Source organism: Mustela putorius, unplaced genomic scaffold (assembly GCF_011764305.1).
Source record: "Mustela putorius furo isolate JIRA1106 unplaced genomic scaffold, ASM1176430v1.1 tig00003845_pilon_pilon_pilon, whole genome shotgun sequence".
NCBI classification, from domain to species: Eukaryota; Metazoa; Chordata; class Mammalia; order Carnivora; family Mustelidae; genus Mustela; species Mustela putorius.
In genome coordinates, this window is record NW_025421998.1 from 44,119,473 (window position 1) to 44,143,196 (window position 23,724).

General features: G+C 36.5%; 1 protein-coding gene across 3 annotated transcripts in view; it reads right to left on the bottom strand.

Annotated features, from left to right (window-relative positions):
- Window positions 1-23,724, bottom strand: part of THSD7A (thrombospondin type 1 domain containing 7A) — a 465,278-nt gene that overhangs the window by 110,314 nt on the left and 331,240 nt on the right. The window lies entirely within an intron of this gene.

Consider the following 23,724-nt stretch of genomic DNA (forward strand, 5'->3'; position numbering starts at 1 on the left):
TTACTGTGAAGCCTTAACTAAAGCATATCTAGCTTAAACCTGTTTGTGACACTCCATATAAAAGGTTGAGAAATAAAATGAAAATGTTTGATTTATTTTTATAAACTCAAAACAAGATTTGAATCAGTTTAAGTTGGTATGTTCTGATCTCTGTCTTCACATATACAATTTTAAAAATACGTTTTTAATAATTCATCATTTAATCAGTTTAAACATGTATTTTGACATCTTTAAAGCAACCCTCCAATTTCCCTATTTGGTCTATTTCATGAACTTCACCAAACTCTTTCATGCACTCTTCCAAAATATCTCCTTTCATTGTACTGTGTTTCCTATTATCAGGATAAGAGAATTGAACATCTGTTTGAAGTAATTACACTAAAAATTCATGTCAATTTCCATAAAAATAAAACAAAATGAGAAGTGTGATCAGAGGATAGATTTCTTTTTCTTGGTAAAAGTATATGCTGAAAGTTTATTGCATTCATCGTACTGGAGCTTAAATGTAATATAAAAGATAAATCTTGGTTTATGAAGGTTTTTATAGTTTCAAGGTTTTTATAGCTTAGGAGATGAGCAAAGAACACAACATTAATACAGTAAAAATATAATTAATTGTATTTAATGTCAGGGATATACATGCTTAGCACTATTCCCTAAATGTTCCTTGCATTATTCTAATTTCTTTTTAGTCATAGAAATGTGCAGATTGCTATGGGTGATTTTTAACAGTCACAGTAGTAGTAGTATGTGCAATGTACCTCCAGAAGGCAATTGAAGCACATCCGTGTAATGGAATTGAGAGGGAGGTAAAGAGAAAGGAGAAATTAAAGCAAAGAGAAACCAGATACAGAGCCAAGATTTTTAAGAATCACACTATTTAGAAAGCCCCTAGTACTGCATTTTTGGAACAGATCTCCCTCCCCAGACCTAAACAAACTCTGTAGCAATCCTGAGAATTATTGTTGATGTCTTTTGTATTCTTCAGAAATTGCCTTAAAATTTCACACTGACTCTGATAGTGGAAGCCACTTATATATTTATTTATTGACTGATAGCCAATATAAATTCAAAAAAGAATTGAGATGGGAGAAGAATGAAGTCTCATATTCACCTGGATCTTTCCAGAGAGCATTTTCATATAACCATCCTATCTGAACTTTATAAAACTGTAAGATAGTAAGTCTGGAATCACTCTCAGCTTATTGAGGTAAAAGACCCACGGATTGAGTCTTATAACTCTTTCTTCCCTCCTCTTTTCGAAGAGAAGCTTCGTATCTCTTCTTCATAAATGGCAAGTTTCCCAATAATTTTTTAATCCCTGCACTCCCTCAGCTATGACATCCAGGTAGTGAATCTGATTTATTCAATGTACAACCTGCCGCCTCCATGTTTTCTTCCAGGCTTTTGTGCACGTTTCTCCTATCCCCTGCTATCTCTCATTTCTCCTGCAGCCCTCATCCACCCTGATCCCCAAAAGTGTGTTTCTAAAGTACAAATGGAAGCATCGCAGTGTCCTTAATACCTACTAGTTGAGGGCTGGAGCCTTTATCAGGATACAACAATAAGGAAATCCTCATTGTCTGTCATTGCCCATGATTTCCCTACATTCTCTCCACAGAAAACCATTTGTTTTTCTATGAACTGAAATGCTGCTTTCTTACCCCTCTGCTATTTGGTGTACACTGTTCTCCATGTCTGGTTGCCCTACCTGCTTCCTAAGTACTATTTAGGACTGTGTTTTCTTCCTCTGTGAACCTTCTCTGACTTTCAGATCCCCCAAATGGAGCTGTGCTATACGTTCTCTGTTCCCAAACACTGCAGTCACATCACTGTAAAGACTTCTGATAATTGTCTGTTGACCCACTCACCTTTACCTCCATTAGCCTATGAGAACCTTCTGGCCAGAGATTTTTGTCTCATTCAATATCTTCGTAGCTAAAGTCTTTGGTTCAGTTACTGTCAGAACTTAAGAATTTTGCAGTAAATTTTAGATGGATGATGGGAAAAAATTGGATTAGAAATCCCAGGACATGCCTTGCTTTTCTGAAAAAGGCTACCTCTATTTATATATTTCCAACTGTTCATTTACTAAAACCTGATCAAGATAGCCTTGACATTACCCTTAGTTTGACCAAACTTGACAGGTTTCTTCCTGTCTTTAGGCTCCTGGCCTCCCTTTTCTTAAAGCATTTATTTGAAAAACTTAAAACTGTAAATTATTTTTCTGTTCCTTTGAAACTTATGTAAATTTCTCCTAGTCACTTCTTAGTCTTCGAACCTAGGAAATATCTTTCTCAAGTAGTTGGGAACCATTTCTTTGACATGGAAACATCAAAGGAGATAGTGCCCTGACACCTCAGTCTACGTAGGATGGTAGGTCTCCAATTTCTTCAACTGATAATGGTTAGCAAACATACATGACTTAACTACTGAGAAAAATATTTGCAAACTCAGGAGTAACTCAATGTATTCTACACATCACATTGATCAATCTCACCCCTAACGTCCTCCACTGCTTTCTCACTAATTCAACCAATACTTAGAACTATTCCTGCCTTTTGTTTCCATGGAGTTAATTTCAGTGTCTATTGTAATAGTCTAGAATAAAGTCTTCCTTACTTGTGGAACTCAGTTTGGTGCCATTCTTGAAACAAACTCCTATCTAATTAATCACCTTTAGCTTAACCTTCTCTTTCTTTCCTTAAAAAAAATCTATACATTTACCTATTGACTTTTAAATATCTTTGGGTAATCTAGAATCTTCATACTATAATTACTTTCAGGATTTCCCTGCTTTTTCATCAACTTCTTCAAAATCTTTCCATTCCCAGTAAGTATATCTCTTATGGTCTCACTATATTATCTTCCTTCTCACCTTTGTTGTGTTACCTCAAGTCTCTATGTTTTCATTCCTTTGTGGAGCAACAAAATGAACTGGGCGAACCTGAGGTAAAAAAATGTGCTTTCCTCTTCCCAGCAGAATCCACCTTCCAACACCAGGTACTGATGTGGTCACTAACACAAACTTTTACTTTATTTTTAAGATGAATCCCATTTTAACAAAGTATAATAAATAAAATGATTTATTATAAATAAATAATGAAGATTAAGGGCTGAATCCAACCATAACTCTGCATTTCTGTGCTTCATTGAATTTAAGGTACTCCTGGTTGAAACTGCACATGTAGGCAGACAACTCTCTAATCACTACATCCATGACTTCCTTTCCTAATAAATTGGGATGAGGATTTCACTTGGGGTTGGGCAGAAAAAAAGGGCATGTTTATACCCTGCAAAGTCTGACATCAGGCCCATGACTGGCATCCCTATTTAATGTCAATTATCATAGCACCTTTTTTAAGAGAGGTAGGGGCGGAGAGGGGGAGAGGGAGAATGAGAATGCCAAGCGGGTTCCTTACTGCATATAGAGACTGATGTGGGGCTCAGTGTTATAACCCTGAGATCATAACCTGAACAAAAATCAAGAGTCTGATGCTTAACCAACTGAGCCACCCAGGCACCCCTATCATGGCACATTTTTATGCAAGTTCTCTATGTGTGTAATATGTTACACATATAATATGTGCATGTATATATGCATATATTTATGCATATAATAATAAGTTATGCATATGTGATTTGGAATAAAGATGTGAGATGTAATAACTTAACTTCATTTAGCTGAAAACAGTACTTCATTTTTATGTCCCTTCCTATTAACTATTTGTTTATCTGAAAGTCCCAAACTACCTGGCTTTGTTTATTTTCAGTGACTAAAAAGTAAAATGACTCATGGTTTTAAAAGCATTATGGGAGGGCGCCTGGGTGGCTCAGTGGGTTAAAGCCTCTGCCTTCAGCTCAGGTCATGATCTCAGGGTCCTGGGATTGAGCCCCGCATCAGACTCTCTGCTCAGCGGGGAGCCTGCTTCCTCCTCTCTCTCCCCACCTGCCTCTCTGCCTACTTGTGATCTGTCTGTCAAATAAATAAATAAAATCTTTAAAAAAAAAAAAGCATTATGGGAAATCCAGAAATTCAAATAATAACTTTACCTCTGGCATTATTTGGGATTAAACACAATTTTATTTGTCCTTATTTCCCCCAGATTTTTATTTTTATTTCATATTTTTATTCTTGAACAATTCTTTCTTGTGACTTCATTATTTTTTTGAGTTTGAACTTATCAACTGTTAATTTCTTCTACAAATTTACTTTTTTAGTAATGAGAAGTCAAACAGCCTTGGTTCAAATTTTGTAGTTTCCTAAACTACAAAGTGGAAGCTAATAATAGTACTTATTTTATGGTACTATTATGCATATTAAATGATATTTTTTTAAAAAATTAAGTGCCTAGCTCAGTGTCTGGTGCATAGTTGAAAAACACCATCTAGTATAACAATACCATGCCTACTTTCATCACTTCCTGTCAGTGGAGGAGCTGACCGTCCCTCCCTCATCATTACAGGAATGGAGGTGCACCAGTGTGTTTCAGTCAACTTGAATTAATGTGCTTAATCATGTTTTCCTAATTCTGCTTATAAGTGTGCTCACAGAAAGGTATTAGTAAAAACCATTCCACTGGTCTGATAGTATAAGCTTCATCTTTCAGTAGTTGTACACTTTTCTTTTTGTTGAAGTGCTAAGATTGTGAGAAAATACAGAAAACTCAGGAAAAGCCCATTCATGTAATCATAACTGGTAAATGTTATAGTTCATATTTTGAAAATTATTTAGAGTTGTGTTATAAATACTTTTGGGCTTCAATGAAATTTTTAATTAAAAGTTATACTACAGAATATTGAGCTTACAGTGACATAAAGAAGTACTAAGACATGTGGCATCATTTAATCCTTCTTTAGTTCCCTTTCTCTGCATGGATTAAATCATTTGACTCTGAAAAACTCTGAGTTAAACAGCTGCACCCAATTACATTCAGTCAATGTCTTCTAGACAAGAAGAAAAAAAGCTTGCTTCTGGAAGTACTATGATGAGGTTACACTGAACTACATTACAGTATTAAATGAAAGTAATTATGCTTCTAAATGAAAGAAATTATATAGTAGGGTCATTTTGAAGAGTTATGAATACAATCAACAAAATAGTCACATTTATTATAATTATCAGTTTAATTAATTTAACTCTCTCTCTCTTTTTTTTTTTTTTACAGATTTATTAATTTATTTTGGAGAGCAAGGGAGTGGTAGCAGGGCAGAGGGAAAGGGAGAGGAATCCTCAAGCAGACTCCCCACTGAGCATGGCCAACATGGGGCTCAACCCAAGGACCCTAAGATCATGACCTGAACTAAAATCAAGAGTTGGCCATGCAAAAGACTGAGCCAACCAGGAGCTCCAACTAATTTAACTTTAAAAACTTATGTAAATACATAGTTCCATATCAAGTATTTCAATAGAATTCCATTTGTTCTATGATGAAATACAGCTCCTGTTTTGATCTCTCCAGGCTCATCTTCCATCACACTAACGTGTCTTGTGGGTTCTATCCCAGTCAGTTCCTCATGGAACCTTGCAGGACTTTCTCTGAATGAGGGCTCTTGGAAAGATTTCCCTTTAGTTTTACTCCTCTCCCACACCCCCACCCCATCCCCAACCCCAGGTCTTGGTTTCAGACCTTTCTCTGAGAGAGTCTTACATTTCCAATCAGTCCTCAAAGTATCAGCCAACTAGTCTGCCAGCCATACTGCTGTGACTACATTATACCCCCAACTCACCCCCTGTAGTTCTCCAGATCAAGCATGGCTTTGTGTCTGTTTTATTTAAAGATATTCCACCAACTCTCCTCACTTGACGTACCTTGTCTAGCAAGTTCATTTGCCATGCTCTGGGGATAGTTGCAATAAGACTAGGCTCTGAAGACCTTATTGCCTAGAAGAGGATGACTGCACATTTTCAACGTTTTAGGCCTAGGTTAAAAACCAGTTTCAAGGGACGCCTGGGTGGCTCAGTGGGTTAAGTCTCTGCCTTCGGCTCAGGTCATGATCTCAGGGTCCTGGGACCGAGCCCCACATTGGGCTCTCTGCTCAGCGGGGAGCCTGTTCCCCCTCTCTCTGCCTGCCTCTTTGCCTACTTGTGATCTCTCTCTCTCCCAAATAAATAAATAAAATCTAAAAACAAACAAAAAACCCCCACCAATTTCAATTCATAAATTTTCTCATTTAAAGCAATTCTTACGACCTCTCTTGCACTCCTACATTTTGGGATCTCTTATATACTCACATAAATAAAAAGAAAGTAAGTATAGTCATTCTATAGATAGTTATTTAAAGATTACAATATGCAAGTAAGCCTACAGAATAATGACAAAACTACAAATAAGGAAACCAATGTAAACAGATATATATTTGGAGCTTAGAATGTTTCCAGGATTAAGAAGACCATAAGACTTAGAGACGCCATGTTTCTCTCATGAAATATGCACCATAATCATAATGTAAAATTTTGGTTGCCAATAGAGACTGTGGATTGATGAGATGATTAGACATGGCACAGTTTACAAAAGGACACATTTTTGAAGGCAGTGAAATTTGAACAGAATTTGAGGGAATAAAAGCTGAATTGGAAATGAGGAAGAGATGCAGTAAAAAATGTAGGAGTTTGGTCTATGTGGGAAGGCTTTGAAGCAGAAACTAATTCAAAGAATTAATCATCACCATTAAACTTTTCCAAGATCTGCTCTGTCCTCTGATGACCCCATGTAGAAACACTGTAAATTTGGACCATAAACAAATAGGAGGCTGAGAGCTATAGGAGACTAAATCAAAATTTGCCCCTTTAATCTTCACGGTTGTAGTGGAATGTCTGCCAGCAAATCACAGGAAAATAATTTCAGAGAAAATGAAGTTTCAATGATGGGGAAAGTGTTAGCCTATTAATTGGTCTGCAGGCTATTTGCTTCCATATTGAAAGCCACAGACAAATTAGGAACTCCCAGCTTATTTTACTGACTGTTAACATTTATAAAATGTTGCTGAGGGCCTTTTTGGAGTTAATAGTAATCAGAAGAGTTTTTTGTTTTTTGTTTTTTTAAATAAATGCACCCAATAAAGAGCACCATCAGTTCAACAATTGAGATAGAAAGTCTCTACTAAAATCAAATGAAAGTACATAATGATTAGTGAGTATCTGCAAGAAGAAAGCTTGAGAATTTTAGAAAAGATTCATATTGTATTGATAAAGAAGAAGTTGGTTGATCTAAGATGGGTCAAAATGGTATCTAGGAGCCAGTCAATATACGTTAAAATCAGAGGACAGTGAGAAGAGGCATTGGGAAAAGACAGAAAAAATATCCTAGCTCAGATTTCCAAATGTGGCAGAGGTTTTCTAAATGTCAGCTGCCACCAGACAACTACTCAACTGGATCTACAAAGCAAGGTCTTAGAAATTTTCACTTAAAAATGATCCTTAAGCCAGGCAGTCCAAGACAGCAACATAAGAAGATCCTGAACCGACTTCCTCCCACAGATACCCTGAATCTACAGCTATATGTAGAAAAAATTCTGAGAATGACTTGAAAGCTAGTTAAACAGATGCTTCACATCAAGCAAAAAAACAAAAAGGCAGGGGGCACATCAAGGTAGGTAGGAGAGGTAGAGTCTCATAAAAAATTCCACCCAGCACAAGCAACCCACAATTAGGAGGGATCTCACAAATCTGAAACCTTTCCCTGAAGAGCAATGAGTTTGTACTCTACCTCAGATTCCCCAACTATTAAATCTTGTACCTCTACATCAGATATCCCAACCCCTAAGCCAGACCCTGAAACTTTTGGCTTTGAAAACCAGTAGGGCTTTGTGTCCATGAGACCTGAGGCTGCCAAGAACTTCAAGATTGCTACTGAAGGGCTTCAGGAAGACTCAATTGCCCTAGAGCCCAGTGCAGAAGCTGCAGTTTGGAAAGCACCCAGCCTATATACAAAGGAGATTCACTTACTAATCCCAAAGCATCTACTGGAGGAGCAGGGGCCTGGTGGGATTCTCTCCAGAGATGAGAGATCTGGCGGCACCATTTTGTCCTCTCCCTCTGCCTTACGAAAGCTGGGAGCAAGTGTTCTGTATTCTTCCTCTGCGTTTTAAAGCTGGCCAGGTATACACTGTCTATAGGAGACCCAGTCAGATGTGAGGACAAGCACTGACTAAAAACGAAGGGATGGAAAAAGATGTTCCATGTAAATAAAAGCCAAAGGAAAGCTGGGGGAGCTATACTTACATCAGACAAAATAAACTTTGAAACAAAGACTGTACAGAAAACAAAAAGAGTATTACATAATGATAAAGTTGTCAGTCCAACAAGAAGATAAAAAATTCATAAATATCTATGCACTGGACATAGGAGCACCTAATATATAAAACAAATATTCACAGACCTAAAGGAAAAGACACACAGCAATACAAAAATTACAGGGGATCTTAATATCCCACTTACATCAATAGATAAATCATCCACACAAAATAATCAATAAGGAAACATTGGCCTTAAATGACACATCAGACCAGATGGACTTAATATATACAGAACTATCCGTCCTAAACCAGCAGAATACACATTCTTCTCATGTGCACGTAGAACATCCTCAAGGATAGATGGTATGTTAGAACACAAAACAAGTCTTTTTTTTTTTTAAGATTTTATTTATTTATTTGACAGAGATCATGAGTAGGCAGAGAGGCAAGCAGAGAGAGTAGGGGAGGCAGGCTCCCTGCTGAGCAGAGAGCCGAATGTGGGGCTCGATCCCAGAACCCTGGGATCATGACCTGAGCAGAAGGCAGAGGCTTTAACCCACCCAGGTGCCCCCAGACATCATTTCTGAGTACAATCATATGAAACTGAAATCAACTACAAGAAAAAAACCTGGAAAAATCACAAATAGATGGAAATTAAACAACATCTTACTGATCAAACAGTGGTTCCATTAAGAAATCAAATGAGAAATCAAAAAATATCATGAGACAATGAAGTGAAAAAATAAGATACCAAAATTTAAGGGATGCAGCAAAAGCAGTTCTGAAAGGGAAATTCGCAGAAATAAAGTCTACCCCAAGAAAAAGAAGAAAATATCAATCTAACTCCACACCTCAAGCAACTATAGAAAGAACAAATGAAGCACAATGTTTGTAGAAGAGAGGAAACAACAAAGATAAGAGAGGAAATAAATGAAATAGGGACAAAAAAGACAACAGAACAAAATTAATGGAACTAGGAGCTGGTTCTTTGACAAGGACAGAACGGACATATCTTTAGCTAGAATGACCAAGAGAAAAAGATCAAATAAGAAATGAAAGAGGTGCTTCAACTGACAATACAGAATTACCCAGGATCCTGAGAGACTGTTAAGAATGATTATGTGCCAACCAACTGAACAACCTAGAAGAAATGGGCACGTTCTTCAACATATACAATCTTCCAAGACTGAACTGTGAAGAAATAGGAAATATATGAATAGACCAGTGACTTTAAGGAGATTGAATCAGTCATCAAAACCTCCCTACAAGAAAAAGTCCAGGACCAGATGCTTCGCTGCATTCTGTCAAACATTTTAAAAAGTAATACCAATCCTTTTCAAACCCTTCCACAAAAATGAAAAACAGGGAATGTCTCCAAACTCATTTTATGAGGCCAGCATTACTGACACCAAAACCAAACAAGGATACCACACACATAAAAGGAAATAACAGGCCAATTTCCCTGATGAACATAGATGCAAAAATTCTCAACAAAATATTAGTAAACCAAAATCAGCAATACATTAAAAAGATCATACACTATGATCCTGAGGAATTTATTCCGGTGATGAAAGGAAGCTTCAATACCTGTAATTAAGTCTACATGACATAGAATAATAATAAAATGAAGGGGGAAAAAATCACAAGATCATCTCAAAAGATGTAGGATCAGCATCTGACAAAATTCAAAATCCATTAATGATAAAAACTCTCAACAAATTGGGTATAGAGGGAACAAACATCAGCATAATAAATGTCATATATGACAAGCCCACATCTAGCATCGTACTTAATGATGAAAAGCTAAAATCCTTTCCTCTAGGATCAGGGACCAAAGATGCCACCTTGCCACTTGCATTCAACACAGTATTGGAAGCCCTAGCCAGACCAATAAGATAGTAAGAATAAATAATAAGCATCAAAATTGGAAAGGAAGAAGTGAAAGTGTCAGTATTCATGGATGACATCATTTTACATATGGAAAATTCTTAAAGGGTTCGCCAAAAAACTGTTAGAGCTAATAAAAAAATTCAGTAGTTGCAGGATACAAAATCAAGACACAAAAATCTGTTACATTTCTTCTACACATCAGCAAAAAACTGTCAGAAACAGAAATTTTTTAAAAAATCCCATTTATAATTACATCAAAAAGAATAAAATATCTAGGAATAAATTTAACGAAAGAGATGAAAGACCTATACTCTGAAAACTGTAAGACATTCATGGAAGAAACTGAAAGAGACAAAAATAAATAAAAGATGTTCCATGCTTATGGAATAGAAGAATGAATATTGTTAACATGTGCATATAAGCTGAAGCAATCTACAGATTTAACACAATCAAAATTTCAAAGGCATTTTCCACAGAAATAGAACTAACAATCCTAAATGTGTATGGAACCACAGAGGGCCATGAATAGCTAAAGCAATCTTAAGGATAAAGTTGGAGGTAGGGGCCCCCCTGGTAGCAAACTGTATCCAGAGCTAAAATAATCAAAACAATATGGTATTGGTATAAAAACAGACACATAGATCAATGGAAGAGAACAGAGACCCCTGAAATAGACCCACACATATATGGTCAATTCATTTACAACAAAATGGGGAAGGAAAGTTTTTTTCAATCTTGTTGGGAAAACTGGATTGGCACATATGAAAGAATGAAATTAGACTACTTTCTTATATCCTATACAAACATTGACTCAAAATAGATTAAAAACTTCAGTGTAAGATCTGAAACCATAAAACTCCTAGAAGAAAACATAATCAGTTAGCTTCTTGATAGTGTTCTTGACAATAATTTTTTGGATAGGACTTCATTTTCCAAAGAAGAGAGATGGCTAACAGATGCATGAAAAGATGCTCAACATCACTCATCATCAGGGAAATACAATTCAAAACCACAAATAAATTATCTCCTTGCATCACTCAGAATGGCTAAAATCTTAAAGACAAGAAATAACAAGTGTAGAGAAAAAGGAACCCTCGTGCACTGTTGTGGTGAATATAAATTGGTATAACCACTGTGGAAACAGCATGGAGATTCCTCAAAAAATAAAAAAAATTAGGACCTCTATATGATGCAGTAGTTCCAGTACTGGGTATTTAACCAAAACAAGAATAATAATTCAAAAAGACATATGCATGCTTATGTTCACTGGAGCATTATATGCAATAGCCAAGACATGGAAACAACCTAAGAGTTCACTCACAGATGAAAGGGTAAAGAAGATGCGGTACATGAAACAATGGAAATATTAGTCAGTGACAAGAGAGTAAGATCTTGTCATATGCAACAACATGGGTAGACCTTGAGGACATTATACTAAGTGACATTAGTCAGACAGAGAAAGACAGATACCGTATGATTTCACTTACATGTAGACTCTAAAAATAGAATAAATACATTTTAAAAAGCCCCCACAAAAAACCAAAAACCAAGCTCAGCAATACAGAGAACAGATTGGTGGCTGCCAGAGAAGAGGGGTTTGGGGTGGGCAAAATGGGCGAAAGGGGTCCAGATGTATAAATTTCTAGTTAGAAAATAAATAAGTCATGGGAATATAATTATAGCAGGATTCAAATTAATAATATTGTATTGTATATTTGAAAGCTGCTAAGAGCATAAGTCTTAAAAGTTCTCATGACAAGAAAAAGATTTTTAACTATGTATAAGTTGAATGGCATCTAGACTTATTGTTCTGTTTCACAGTGTTACAAATATCCCAACATTATGTTGTATAACTGAAACTAATTTGTTACATGTCAACTATTTCCTTAGTTATGAAAAAAACCTCTAAACACCCCCATCACATATTCTAACACCTCCATCATGTTACATAATTATCATCTCTCTCTCTCTCTTTTTTTGGTGAGAATATGTAAGATCTACTCTCTCAGCAATTCACACAGATAGACTATTTGTAATCATAATGGTTATGATTATAGAACTTAATCACCTTCACACTGGAAGTTCAGACCTTTTGCCTAATAACTCTCTATTTCCGCCACCCCCAGTTTCTAGTAACCACCGTTCTATTCTCTGTTTCTACAAGTTCAGCTTCTTTAGATTCCACATGTAAGTGAGATCATACAGTATTTGTCTTTCTCTGTCTTACTTCACTTAAGATAACACCAGGGGGTAATTACATTGCAATATGTAAGTGAATCACATAAATACCTTATGTACCTTAAAGTTACAAAATGCTATATGTCAATTATATATGGACATAGGAGGAGGGGGGATAAAAGATCCCCAAATGATTCTGACACATCCAGTGTGCAGGAGGTTTTCTACTTATTTCTGATTAAATTCCAAAATGTTGGAAGAAAGAGTTAATGGAACCAAATTCTCATAGTCTTATTTGCAACTAGAATTTATATGCACATATTTAATTAAAAAAGAAAAATTTTGGCCCATTGTACCATCTTGATTTATCTCAAAATACTTTTTGTTGTTCATCTTGAGCCTTAGTTGAAGCAATGATTTAGGTATTTTAAGGAGAGAAAAGTAAATCAGAGTGGGAGCATTTATACTTCATAGTCTTCTATGAACAAAACAGTGAAGTTTTATAGTAGTGGTTTCCTAAGAGGGACTTTTGGGGGTAATATCTTCTAGTTAATAATGTTCTTTGATGAGTGTTAGGAGGATTATTTAATCATGAATCAATAAAATACAACTGCTGTGTGAAGAACACACACACACACACAAATCGGTATATACATAAATATAATTTGATACAAAATGTAAAAGCAAGAATAGGTATACATTAGTGGGAATGTTGCTCTTATAGGAGAGAGTAAATATTTTCTAAAATTAGAAAGTAACTAGATTAGGCTAAAGATACACAATTTTCTCATGTAACTATGGTGTTCCTGTTCAGTTGACATGTGTTAGCTTGAACAGATAATGGCGCACTGATGTTTAAAGACAAACCAACTGGTCAAGGCATCTGTTCAGATGGGTGGGTCAGGTCTTGTACCTTGTGCTTGGAGTGTATGTTAAATATTATAAATAAAATCCCTGGGTACAATCAATGACTGATTTACAAGTCCTGTCCTCTTAATTTTCAGTGTTCTCATTGTAACTTAGAAGAAGACAGTAAAACAAATAACTTCTCCCCATATTTGAACTCAAGAGTCTTAAACTTCTTCCCAGTCTAAAACTACCTACAAGTGCACATCAAGGTAAGCTGACCTAATATATTTCTTTGATGATCCTTTTTGTTTAAAAATCTATAATAATTCCACACTGATTGTTATATCCTGGATTTTTTAAAAAAAAGGAAACATCTGTAAGTACCTACTGTGTACCAAGCAAACGATTATCATAGCAAGTCAAGAGGTGAATATTTTTTTGAAATCATATTTGCAGCATATGAAATAGAGAATCAAATGGCTCTCTGTCCCTTCTTGCTCCAAGTCATCTGCTTCTTAGTGGCAGAAGCAGGATTTCAAGCCCATTTTCCTAGACTTCAAAGCTCATGTTCTCTCCATCATAACATGATGTATTTCAGGCACAAGCATCTAGCAGGTACTTGATTAAAAACCGGTAAAATAAGTAAGCTTGCATTTTACCTACATCTACATTTTCCAAAGGTTTCCACAACACACTTTTTTTTTGGGGGGGGCGGTCTTTTAGAACATAATCTACTCTTAAAGCATACCGGTTGTGTGTAGCAGATCTACAATCTGCAAGTTATCAATAGTATATATTTGGGAAAGGGAATAACAGTAGAGAGAAAACTTTTCAGAAATGGATATTTAATTTCTTCGGGGCTTTCTTCTTCTACATAGTGTAATTGTTTCTGTCATTTCAGCAATGCATTTATGAGCGACTTGACCTTTGATACATTTTTCAAGTTTGTAGCTTGATAAACTGCCAGAAACATTACATTCAGGAAGAGAGTTAAAAAAATAAAATAAAACAACCCAGATAACTCTGGCTTACAAAACAATGCTTTTTCAGATGAAATTTCATTGGATTTTTTTTTTACTCTGAATTCATTTTGATTTCTTTTGAACACCCTCCGTGTGTATGCTGCTTTACCTTGTACCTCCATAATCTGTGGTTCAGAACATATACTAGGCAATAACTAGGTAAGCTTCAGGGAGACATTGGCCATAAAAACTCATAAAAATAAATGTTAAATATAGCAACTGAAAAATCAAGAGAAGAAAGAAAAGAAATAAATAGCACTTATACATGTGAACTCTTTTCTAGAAATCAGCTTGAGGACTAGGGAAACCATGATCACAATCACTTACAAACCAGCAGCTCTTTTGGTCCCCAGTTCTCCAGGAGCTGTTAAACAGTATCAATGAAGACAGCATAAAAATCAGTTTGAATCCTACCTATTGTGGAACTGTATCTTCTCCCATTGTATGACAAGATAAAGCTCTCTAGAAGCCATTAAAAAAATATAAAAACCGTTATTGAATTAGAGAAATCTTAAAAAGTGCTTGGCTTATGTGTACATTCGAAAGACGGAACGGAGGCTGCCTATTTGATCAAACAAGGAGAAGAGATGCAGGCAGAATGAATTCCATGGCTAATGTGCTAAGACTTTTGAAGTCTCTACCCTGAGGGTACGAATAATAAGCTACTGTGCTTGGGTTTGGATGGACTTACAAAGCCGGGGGGAAATGGATGAGATGAAATAGACAGAATCAAAATAATAGAGGATTTGGGGAGTTCAGATTTTCAGACAGGGTAAGTTACTGGAAAATCAGTGCAAAGAATAACAAAAGACACCCAAACAGGAGCATCTTGTCAGTTATTCTTCTAAGATCATAAATTTTTCAAGTGATAAAATTCTACAATGAGTCAGAAGTATAAAGAAATGCTATGCTCTTATGTGAATATCACACTTCTGATTTTCAGTCTAAAAAACATGGACATAAAATCACAATCTGGAACTCATAATTGCTGACATTTAAGAGCATCGCTATGTTTTTTAGGCACTGCTTTACAGGTTTTAACTGATCCGATTCTCCAGCAATCCTATGAGGTAGATGTGATTACTATACCCACATTCCAGAGAAGGCAACTAAGGCACGGAAGTTGAGTAATGTGGCAAAGGTTACACTGTGCTGCCTTTCTTACTAGTGGGAGTGACCTGACTGATTTAACTACTCTTTTGTGTGATTCTCCAGTGGAACACTGTTCTGTGCGTATCATCAGAGCAATGTGGAAAGCACAGCTGTGGGGGAGATCTGGTCGAAAGATAAGGAAATGAGTCCCACAGAAAAGACAAGACTCACTCAAGTCAACTGTAAGCTAACGATAGAGCTGGGTTTCTAGGATTTATCCAGGGACCGATGGAGCTGCTGTCTAGGGATGCAAAATCTGTTATTTTCTCGTGCATAAGGCCATTAGAAAGATATTACCTCACAGCATTGTGCTCGATTATCTGATGCAACAAGAAAACTCAAATAAATGACATGCTTCTTCCAAGGGCCAGATACCTGTGCTAGGTCAACTGCTTATAATAGCAGTTGAGAATTGAGAAGCACAGAATTTTATCTTATTTTTACAAGTAGAGAAACAGTATGGGTCAAATATAAAAGCAGAAAATCTCACTAAAATATGCAACAAATTACAAACATACAATGGAATTTTTCGTGAAAACAACACAAAACCAAGAAATTTAGCCAGTCAAGAGCTAAACTGAAGTCAACAAGTTGGGGGTGGAAAAGATACAATGTTATAGGCCTTGTAACAATCCTTGAAATCGATGAAAATAAAGGGACTGAAGCTATAATTGTGAGACTTCGTGACAGAAGACAGCAGAGGTGCCATGAATCCAGAAATTAAGTATCCAAAATAAATAATTTTTAAAAATATTTTATTTATTTATTTATTTGACAGGCAGAGATCACAAGGAGGCAGAGAGGCAGGCAGAAAGAGAGAGAGAAGCAGTCTCCCTGCTGAGCAGAGAACCCGATGGGGGACTCGATCCCAGGACCCCGAGATCATGACCTGAGCCGAAGGCAGTGGCTTAACCCACTGAGCCACCCAGGCGCCCCAAAATAAATAATTTTTAAAAAATTTTTTATAATTTATTTGACCGAGAGAGAAAGAGCACAGTAAGCAGAGCAGCAGGCAGAGAGAGAGAGAAGCAGGCTCTCTTCTGAGCAGGGAGCCCCATGCGGGGCTCCATCCCAGGACCCTAGAATCATGACCTGAGCCGAAGGCAAGATCCTCAACCAACTGAGCCACCCAGGTGTCCCCCAAAATAAATAATTTTAAGGTGTACATATCTGCTGAGATAGGCAAGATGGTTCAGTATACCTCCTCAATTTAAAAATAATAGTATTGAGGGACACCTGCGGGGCTCAGTCAGTTAAGCATCTGGTCATGATCCCAGGGTCCTGGATCAAGTCTGGCACAGGGCTCCTTGCTCAGCAGGGAGGCTGTTCCTCCCTCCCTCACTTCCTTCCTCCGTCCCCTGCTTGAGCACTCTCTCTCTCTGACAAATAAGTAAATAAAATCTTAAAAAAATAAAATTAAATTAATGGTATTGTTAACAAATCACCCCATTCCATTCATCAGGAGACATTAGAAAGAAGGTAGTTCCCAAGAATGCAGTTCAGAGAAATTCTGTGTCCAATCCAGCATTGTTTCAAAATTAACAGCATCCTTTTGGTAAATACATCTTTGTAGTGTGATGTGCTTTCAATAATTTCTAATACGTACTCGCATCTTCTACTCAGAAAATGTTTACCTTTGTTTTATGTGGGAGGCCAAGAGTCAGACTGTCACAGATGCAGGTATGTTTCCGAACTCCTGACTGGGGGTCCCCCAGGCTCATTCGGTTCAATGGGCAGCTAAGTGGATTTGATGGGCATATAATTGCTTAGGAAAAGTCTTGAATTTATGAAGCTTTAGAGGATAACAAAATTCAATTATGCTTTGAAAGGAAGTAGAATTGAGTATCTTCAATGCCAGTGGATTAAAATACTTTGATAAAAGAGAATAATAATTAAAATTCTGGGGCTTATTTCATCAGTTATCCTAATTCTTCTCCTTAAATTGTCTTACAAATAAACGGTCACTAATTCCAAACATCCATTTCTAATATTTGATATGAGAGTCTAATTTCCTTTTGCCTTTTCAATTTAAAGTAGCAATGATTTAAGTATTCAAAAGGACTCAGCTACAATTTGCATTTTTGGAAACTAACATTACATTGTAAAAGAAATTTTTTCTTTTGTTTCTTTTTTTTCCAATTCAAAAGAGTTGAGTAGAAGACCTACAGGGTAGAAGGCAAAGTTTTCCTCGCACTTGAGTTGGAATAAGAAGCTCTGCCATGGATAGAAGTCTCAAAAATAAAAGTGGGTAATCTGAACATACATTTATTGCAAAAAATTAAATACACTAGATAATTTATAAAATAAAAAGGCTTAATGTCTGACTCTTGGTTTGGGCTCAGATCATGATCTCTTGGTCCTGAGACTGGGCCCCTCATAGGGCTCTGCACTCAGCCAGTGGGGAACCGGCTTGCCCCTCTCCCTCTGTTCCTTCCCCTGCTTACTCACTCTCTCTCTCTCATAAATAAGTAAAATCTAAAAAAAATAATAAAAAAAAAATAGAAAGACTTAAGATTTAGAAAGAATTGTCTTTTCCCATCAGATTTTAAAAACCAGGAATTGGGTTATGGAAAATTTTGCATGTTTAAAAGTGAAGTATTGGACACCTGGATGGCTCAGCCCTTAAGCGTCTGCCTTCAGCTCAGGTCATGATCCCAGAATCCTGGGACTGAGCCCCGAATTGGGCTCTCTGCTGAGTGGGAAGCCTGCTTCTCCCTCTCCCACTCTTCCTGCTTGTGTTTTCTCTCTTGCTGTGTCTCTCCGTCAAATAAATAAAAATAAAAAGCTTAAAAAAAAGTGAAGTAAGGATTCAGAATAATTAGGAAATCAAGCATGCTAAATGAATGCCATTTGTGCAATTATTGCATTAATAGGACGTGCATTACAGCTTCAGAGTCGTCTATCTGTGGGACTTATGATCTAGTTTCTTCTCCTTTGGTAGTGACTTGGCTTGATGAAATTCTAGAATTACAGGACAGAGAATCTAAGTGTGCTTTACAAAAAGTACCTGTTTTTAAAAGTACCTCTGAAACAAACTAAATAAAATTTTATGAGAACAGTACAGACCTAAGAAGGTCCTGGAGTGAAGGCACAGTTCCTGAAGCAGGACTGAAGCAGAGATAGCAGTATGTAAAAATAATTTAACTTCCCCAAGAGGCACTATAAAATCCAAATGTTTCAATGTTTTGATTTAAAAAAATAAAGTTTTTCTATGAACTAGTTATTTTCTTAGCACAGAGAATGCACATTCCTACTAATTATAAGGACTCTGCTTGATTTATGTGGTTATAAATTGCATTTGGCTCATTTGTATCCTGATTATGTCATTACAGATTTGGCTCCTTTCTAGGTTCCAGCTTCTACTGTTGCTCTTCTCCACTCAGCAGCTGGAACGATCCTTTTAAAACATAATTCAGATTACATCATTCCTCTACTGAAATCTTCCAGTGGCTTCCCATTAACATGGAACTCTTCCCCAACTCCCAAAAGGCCCCCCATGATCTCGTTCTTGGCTCCCACCATGCTTCCTCTGCCGGCTCTCTCTGCTTCAGCCATATTGGCCTTTGTGATCCATACTCCTGCAACACTCTCTCCTGGCCGGGCCCTTCCTCTGAATATAATACTTTTCTCTCGGATACTTTCTTTGCTCCTTCATGACAAGTCTCTGACCCTTCCCTGAGAAAGGCCTTGCCTGACCATTCTGACAAAAATACTCTTCTCCCCATGCACAGCTTTCCATCACTACACCTTCTTTGTTCTTTGTTTTGTTTTCAGACTTTTTTTTATGATTGTTAGCATACCTTGATGCATTAAATCTTTTGTTTATGTTCTGTCTCTCTCCTTTAGAATGCAATACTACCAAGTCAGGGATATTACCTGTTTCCCCTCTCACTGCTGTATCCCCAAGGATCAAAAAAGGATTGGGCACAAAGTACAAGCTTATTAAGTATTTGCTGAGTATACATATGACTACGATACCTAGACACAAGGCAGTTATAATAAAGAATAAAAAGACAACCTAATTAAAAAATTTTAAAAATTTAAATTTTAATAACTAAAAAATTATTTTTCCCAAAAAAGATGCAAATAGACAAGAGGACAAAGATGATGATGGGGAGGGGGAGGAAGAAGCCAGAAGCCAGGGGGGAGGAGGAGAAGAAGAGGCATTGCTGAGGCTGTAGATACACTAACTGCAAGAAGAAATGCAAAATGGTGCAGTCTGTGAAAACTCCACAGAACTATGCAAAACAGTTTGGCTACTCCTCAAAGTGTTTAACTAGAACTACTATATGGCCCAGCAATTCCACTCCTTGGTATATTCTCAAGAGAATCGAGAACATACGCCCACACAAAAACTTGCACACTAATGTTCACAGCAGCACTATTCACAACAGTCAGGTAGAAACATCTCAAATACCCATCAGCAGGTGAGTGGGGGGTGGGGAATATTACTTGTACATTAAAAAAGGAATGAAGTACTAACATGTGCTGCAATGAAGATGAATCTTGAAAATGTCATGATAAGTGAAAAAAGCCACACACTGGTCACATATTATATGATTCCACTCATTGAAATATCCAGAATAGGTAAACCCATAGAGACAGAAGGCATATTGGTGGTTACCATGGGCTGGGCAGGGGGTGGGGGTTGGTGGGTAGACAAAGAAATAGGGAGTTCCTGCTTAATGGCTACAGGTTATTTTCTTGGGGTGATGAAAACTTTTAGAGATAGGCAGAAATGGTGGTTGCACAACACTGTGAACGTACTAAATTTCACTAATTTATGTATTTTAAAATGTTTACTTTCACATTATGTGCATTTCACCTGAACTCCACAAAATGATATTTATTTTATTTTTTTTAAGATTTCAATTATTTATTTGTCAGAGAGAGAGAATGCAAAGGTAGGGGAAGTGGCAGGTGGAAGGAGAAGCAGGCTTCCTGCTGAGCAAGGAGACAGCCGCTGATTGGATCTTATGACAGAGAACACTACCTGTGATCTTCTATATATATCAAAAACAAAAATTTTAAACAGGTCAACAGTATAATTATTTAGTAACATTTAAAAATACTAAGTGTACTTAAAATAAGTTACTCACTTTCTCCTTTCAAGAATATTATTATACCTTTAGAAGAATATAAGGACATAGGGCTAAGACCACATGGAGGCTCAGAAACTAATAATTACTAACATTTGCGGGGGAACTAAGCCTTCAGTACTGTTACTCCATCCTAACATACCGGAAGGAGGGTTTCATGCAATCCTGAACAAGACACCAGCTGCTTCATATTTATATTCATTTAAAATTGTTTTCTTTTGCTTTGAATGGCAAAAAAAAGGTGATAAATGAATTTGTAGAAACCCTAGTAATAGAGAAAAGCTTTTACATATAATCAAGAATCACATCAGAAAGCCCATTAGAAAATATTAAAACACATGGCTTCAATTGCAAATGGAAAAATGTTGCCATGATTTTAGTCTCTGTTCTAATAATGGGATTTGCTTGCTGGACTATGGATCAGCCACTATCGGCCTCTGAACATTATAGTTAGTTGCTGGGCATGCAATATTTTAACTTAATGTCCACAACTCCAACAAGACTGGTATTGAGTAATCACAGGAGAGGATGATGGCAAGTTGATTTTATTTTTCAACCTATTATTTAGTTGATATATCTCTGGTTGACCTCTCACAATTTCTACTTCACTTCACACTATGCACATCTACTTTTAGATGAAAAGAGAGAATTCCTCTTTGACCCTGTAAATGTTCAAGGCAGACAATTTAATAATTCAGAGTGCTACAAATAAGCATAAATAGCAACAATCAAATGTGATGTACCTACTTAATATGAAAATTTCATTATCTATGATCACGAAAGTAAGATATTGCTGTTGCATTGAACTGGATTCATTACCACACACAGAGTTACTGTTACAGACAAAGCCTCAAGGATCTTATCCATGATTTAAAAAAATTTTTTTAAGAGACAAACAAACCGAGCTTGGGATGAGATAAAAGACTTGTCCAGTGTTTTACAGTAAGTACCAGAATAAGGATCAGAATTCAGTTCTCTGTAATTATATTTAAGTAACCTTTCTAATACATCTCTGGTGTTGACTTGCATGCATGATATCTTGGTTATACTATCCAGGGAGAGTATCTTACAAGGAACTGAGAAAAAAGAAGGAATATTGCTTGGGGTGAACTGAGACTTCAAAACTGTGTCTGACCAAGCCCCATTAAAAGGCTATCAAAATATTTCAAGTAGCAGTATCATTCATGACTGAAGAGTATACTGTTAGTGAATGAATAACAGATGAAAATTGTTTAAACTATATAAATGTGAGAAATTTTGGTCGTGGTCATCTTTTTTAAAGTCATTTGTCAATTCCCCTCCTTAAGGATTTCTAGGGGCTACTGTTGCTATGCATTTTTATTTTAGGCTCTATTTTAGCTAAAATAAAGTTTAATATCTAATCAGCAATTTAGGAAACCTACTGAAAAGAAATTCAAATCCCAAAGTTAAGCTGACTGCACTCATAAAATACATACCTAACATAAAATATACTCATAAAGTCAGAAATTTTAAAGTAATGCATGGACCCATTTCTTGAAATAGGAAAGGCAGAATCCAAGATAAGTAGGGAGGTTAATTAAGTCTGGTTAACGTTCCTGAACCCTAGAAATAACTCTGTAAGAATTGATTCCTGGCTCTAGATGACCTACTACTGATTTGGTGGCTCTGCCAGAAGAGAAATTACTAAAGTGTACATTGCTGATATAACAGAGCTGCCCAACCCATCTTCCCATAGAATGAAGCTACCACCGGCAAGTCAACCTTGCTGGTGTGCAGAGATGACCTTGTCTAAGTGCTTAGGCCAATGTCTGGCTTCAGTTTAAATTGCTATAAATAATATTTTGGCTTTAAATTCTTAATTGTCTGAAAAACTTGTTTTTCTTAAGAAAAAGTAGGCTATTTACTGACAATATAAATCTCCATATAATGATTTATTCTTTACAGGACAGATAAGCCGAATGAAAATAGCATCTTTGAAAGATTAAATATTAATTTTAAATTGAAATCAGCCTATTCTTAAGTAATTCCCTGTACATTTAACAATGAAATTGGATTAGGGGATATGGTGCTGATGGTACTGTAATCTCATTAGCACTTTGATAAGAGGAGGACATATGGATCCTTATTTACATTGCTGTTTTCTATCATAATTGTAGTAATGGTCATGTACATAAAGCCTTTCTGTGATGCAAAGGGACGGGAGAAAGCAACAGTATGTTTTCCCCATCCCAATAATTATTTTTAAATATAAAATATATTGCCATCTGTCACATTCATAGAGTCATCAGTTTGAGGAGGGCAAGGTAGGAATATTTCCATATAATTAAAAAAAAATCAGAAAACCACACTTCAAAACATACTTATACTGAGATAGTAAAAAAAGAAATTTTCCCTCCTGAAACACAGCTATGTCATTAAAAATAGATGCACGGAATATAACAAGTACAGGCCGTAAAGTAAAAAATAAGCACAAGGGAATCAGAGAAGAGAAAAAGAAAGAAAATCACAACATACTAAAAGATTTTGGAGTGAGCTTTTGATTGTCATTTTACCTCAAGTTCTTTTAAGGGCCTTCTATCCATCCGAGCTGTCAACAACTACACTATTTTAAATATAATTTTGTAAATGTCTTGTATAGAAAGCACATTTTAAAGATGCATACACTGAAACACAGAGAAGAAAATCTTACAGTTGGTTTATTTTTCTGAATCTTTATGAAAACAGACAGATATATCATTTCTATATGCTAATCTACCTACTTCCCATCCAGAATCAGGTGTTCTTCAGGGAAATTCAACATTTATAACTGAAGAACCAAGAGACTATTCAGATTCACAGATCCTTCTGGACCACCCCATGGAGGACACTGGGATAGGAGCTCTAAGAGCCACAGGCAGACAGGAACAGACACAGTGCTCTGGAGGCAGCATGGAGAGGTGAAAAGAGAACTGACTTTGGACCACGGGGACTTGCATTCAAATCCAAGCTTGACTGCATGTATCATGTTGGCCATGACATCTAACTTCTCAGAGCCGATGAGGCACTCTGCTCAGAGTCTAGAACAGCTTCTTAAGCCATATTAGTGTCCATTTGCCTCTTGCTTCCCTCACATAGTCTATCTTCTTACAACTCGCGTTGGAGAGGCAGACATACGCACAACTAAGAGCAATGCAGGAGGAACATCATACAAGCTATTACAGGGATACAAAGAAATCACAACTGGAATCCCAGGGGAAAGCATTTGGTTCTGACTGGATGGAAAAAGGAAAATTGTGGCAATTGCTCAAGTGGACTTGTGAGAAATGAGTAGAATT